Here is a 4,923-nt window from a genome sequence, read left to right as displayed (position 1 = left end):
TCTCTCTCTCTCCCCTCTTGTTAAAACCCTCTTTATATATGACATTATCTGCGTCTTCAGTGCTGATGCATAATTCAGAAAGAAAGAAAAAGATGGCCTCTTTCACAGTCGAGTGGGTGGAGGCTATGATTAATGCTTAGCTTTGACAGCTACCGACATTAAATCATAACATTGAGATCTTTAAAGCCTGCTTAAGCCAAACACCATCTGTTGAGATGCTAAATACGTGGGTAGGTAAGGTGTGTTTATAGCTGTGTGTTTGACAATGCTTTATTATTCAGAATAATACTCGTCAAGAATGGAATGGCATATCATAAGAGCCTGCCTTGTTGGAATAGATCGACTTGTTAAATTGGGTTAAGCAGTTGTTCCCTGGCCTCTTTCTAATAATGGCAAAGAGGAAACAAGCAGCAACTCATGACAGAGAGAGAGACAGAGAGAGAGAGAAAGAAAAACAGAAAGAGGGACAGCGAGAGAGAAAATGGGAGAGATACCTCAATCCACCCATTCCTTGTCCTCTCATCAGCCCTGATGCAAACGGAGCAGTGCCGGGTTCATTGGATCAGTGCACATGTGTACACTCAGACCACCTCCCCTTGTCGGCCCTGCAGTCCCTCAGCACTGGCCTTGTGCGTCATCTTGAGGTAATTGAGGGTTCCATGTTCGGAACCGTTCTGTCAGCCTCCACATCTTGGTATTATTATTATTGTTCCTAAAAAGAACATGCTTATTTCTGTATTTGCACTATATGGAAATCTTGGCGTCACAGGAGGTTGGTGGCACCTTAATTGGGGAGGACGGGCTTGTGTTAATGGGAACGGAATAAGTGGAATGGTATCAAATACGTCAAACACATGGTTTCCAGCACCCTCAGCACCCCTAGTTCCAGTGGCTATGGACAGTAGTACACACACACACACACACACACACACACACACACACACACACACACACACACACACACACACACACACACACACACACACACACACACACACACACACACACGCATTATAGGATGTTAATTGCTTAAAGGAAAGTTCCACCCAAAATCTTTTGATATTTGTTTCATTAGTCCATTGTTGACAAAATGTTTAGTCCCATTTGTTCCGTTCTTGTCACGACTTCCGCCAAAGTCGGTCCCTCTCCTTGTTCGGTCGGTGTTCGGCGGTCGACGTCACAGACCTTCTAGCCATCACTGATCCATTTTTCATTTTCCATTGGTTTTGTCTCGTCTTCCATCAAACCTGGTGCCAATCCCATCAATTACATGTTGTTTATTTAACCCTCTGTTTCCCCTCATGTCCTTGTCGGTGATTGTTTGTTGTATCTATTGGTGCTAGTTATGTTATGGTGAGCAACGGGTTTTGTACCCACTTTCATTATTTTTGTATATGTTGGTTTTCGGAGTTTGTGAGCACTTATTAAACGACTCTGTTCATACCAAGTTCGTTCTCCTACGCCTGACTTCCTTGCCACCAGAACGCAGCCATTACAGTTCCGGCCATTATAATGAGCCGTCCTCCCCTCAGAGCCTCCTGTGCTTGGCGTTGAGTGTGAAATTAAACTTTTGTAATATTGATGAAAATCTTCCTCTCCTTCCCTCGGCTGCAGCCTGCGCAGAAGTACGTACATGCACACACACATACACAAATGCACATGTAACAGTATAGCTTTCGTCCGTTCCCTCGCCCCGACTCGGGCTCGAACCAGGGACCCTCTGCACACTGACACCCACGAAGCATCGTTACCCATCGCGCCACAAAAGCCACGGCCCTTGCCGAGCAAGGGGAACAACTACTTCAGGTCTCAGAGCGAGTGACGTCACCGATTGAAACGCTATTAGCGCGCACCACCGCTAACTAGCTAGCCATTTCACCTCGGTTACACACACACATGCTGTACATGCACACACACACACGAGCACCCACACATTCACTAACACACAAAACACACATGCACACACACGTGCACACCCACACACTGCACATTTTATTTTTATTTTTTTTCTTCACATAATCTTTCACATTCAAAGGTTAGGGCTCTCCACAGCACATTAAACACATGTGACAGGAGAAGTGACATGGAAGAAAATATCATAACATGATAAACACAATGTGTTGTGGTTAAGAAGACAAACAGTCACAGACTGACACACACAAACACACACACAGACAGACAGACACACACACAGAATAAAATAGTATGGATTTACTATCAAAATAATGTTTTCAATGAAAATACAGGTAACTGACAAAATCAGGGAAACACTTGAATAAATGAGGAATACAAGGTATATTGAATAAATGAGGAATACAAGGTATATTGAATAAATGAGGAATACAAGGTATATTTAAATGAGGAATACAAGGTATATTGAATAAATGAGGAATACAAGGTATATTGAATAAATGAGGAATACAAGGTATATTGAATAAATGAGGAATACAAGGTATATTGAATAAATGAGGAATACAAGGTATATTGAATAAATGAGGAATACAAGGTATATTGAATAAATGAGGAATACAAGGTATATTGAATAAATGAGGAATACAAGGTATATTGAATAAATGAGGAATACAAGGCATATTGAATAAATGAGGAATACAAGGTATATTGAATAAATGAGGAATACAAGGTATATTGAATAAATGAGGAATACAAGGTATATTGAATAAATGAGGAATACAAGGTATATTGAATAAATGAGGAATACAAGGTATATTGAATAAATGAGGAATACAAGGTATATTGAATAAATGAGGAATACAAGGTATATTGAATAAATGAGGAATACAAGGTATATTGAATAAATGAGGAATACAAGGTATATTGAATAAATTAGGAATACAAGGTATATTGAATAAATGAGGAATACAAGGTATATTGAAGGAAGGTGCTCAACACAAGTGTGGTTCCTGAGTTAATTAAAGGAAAACTCCAACCAAAAACTATCTTGGAAACTTGAGTGCTGACAAGCAAAACATTTAGGAACTATGTCAACAATGGACTAATGAAACAATTACCAAAATATCGTTTTTGGGTGGAACTTTCCTTTAAGAAATTAACATCCCATAATGCTTAGCGTCATATTTAAAAATTCCCAGTTGGCCATTATTTAGCTACCATGGCTAGAAGAGATCTCAGTGACTTTGAAAGAAGGGTCTCAAAGGAGCATAGGGGCTTTAAAGGGTGGGTGTGTGTGTGTCTCAGTTTCCAGATCTCAACCCAAATGAACACATATGGGTGAATCTGGATCAGTGCCTGAGACAGCGTTTTACATCACCATCAACAAAACAACAAAATGAAGGAATTTCTTGTGGAAGAATAGTGTTGTATCCTTCTAATAGAGTTCCAGACACTTGTAGAATCTATGCCAAGGTGCATTGAAGCTGTTCTGGCAGCTTGTGGTGGCCCAACGCCCTGTTAGAACACTTTATGTTGAGGTTTTCTTTATTTGGGCATTTACCTGTATATCATTTATTGTTATTTGAATATGTTAGTAACCGTTTTATAAAACCAATAAGGCATGCTTTACCATGAAAATAGTCCATGGAGGCTGCTGAGGGATGGACGGCTCATAATAATAGCTGGAACGGAGCAAATGGAATTGCATCAAACACCCGGAAACCATGTGTTTGATGTATTTGATACCATTCCACTGATTCTGCTCCAGTCATTACCCGAGCCCGTCCTCCCCAATTAAGGTGCCACCAACATCCTGTGAGTCACAGGTAAATTAATTGACTGGCCCTCCGATTTGCGTCAGGCCGAATAACGCTGTTAACCTACGACTATATCCATGATATAGCACTGCCTCTTGTGCCTTACTGCTTAATTCATTTATTTGGTTTTAGAAACACCCCTCAAGATGAATCAGTTCTGTCAAAATTCTAAGAAAGCACTCCCACATCTGAGTTAGCTTGTTGCAAGTTGCATTTGACATTTAAGTAATGAAACTTCCCCTGAGAGCTCCATTGCTAATCACACTGAAGGTGTTTGAGGTGAGTAATTCCATGAATATAAACTTTATTCCCCACTAATTGCCTCCCATCCCTTAAAATAACAAGCAGTTATGGAAATGTCATTCTGAGTCATTGTAATTCTGATTAAATTCAAGGAAGCACCATCTACTCAGATATTGCCTTTGGACTTATTTTCCCCTGGAGGTAGACTGTGACAGGCAGTTGAACTGGGTCGTGTTCATTAGGCACCAAATCGAAGAAAACAGACTGAAAAGGGGAGGGGAGTATGCGGCAACGCAGGCGTTTGGAGGAGCGTGTCACCAGTCCGGTGCAATCTGCGCCGGTCCCACGCATCAGGCCTCCAGTGCGCCTCCCTAGTCCGGTACGTCCTGTGCCTGCTCCCCGCACTCGCCCTGAAGTGCGTGTCACCAGTCCGGTGCCACCTGTACCGGCCCCACACATTAGGCCTCCAGTGCGCCTCCCCAGTCCGGTACGTCCTGTGCCAGCTCCACGCTCCAGGCCTCCTGTGCGTCTCCCCAGCCCGGTCCCACCTGTGCCGGCTCCACGCCCCTGGCCTCCAGTGCGTCTCCCCAGCCCGGTACGCCCTGTGCCGGCTCCACGCACCAGGCCTCCAGCAACGGTCTGCAGTCCAGAGCCTCCAGCGACAGTCTGTAGTCCGGAGCCACCAGCAACGGTTCCCAGTCCGGAGCCTCCAGCGACGGTTCCCAGTCCAGAGCCTCCAGTGATGATCCATGGCCCGAAGCCTCCAGTGGTGATCCATGGCCCGAAGCCTCCAGTGATGATCCATGGCCCGGAGCCTCCAGAGACGACCCAAGGTCCGGAGCCTCTAACAACGGTTCCCAGTCCGGAGCCTCCAGCGAGGGTTCCCAATCCGGAGTCTCCGGCGACGATCTACGGTCCGGTTTCCCCGGCGACAATCCACTGTCCGGAGCCT

The sequence above is a fragment of the Salvelinus alpinus genome, chromosome 5 (assembly GCF_045679555.1).
Source record: "Salvelinus alpinus chromosome 5, SLU_Salpinus.1, whole genome shotgun sequence".
Lineage (NCBI taxonomy): Eukaryota > Metazoa > Chordata > Actinopteri > Salmoniformes > Salmonidae > Salvelinus > Salvelinus alpinus.
Note: the sequence above shows the minus strand (reverse complement) of the source record.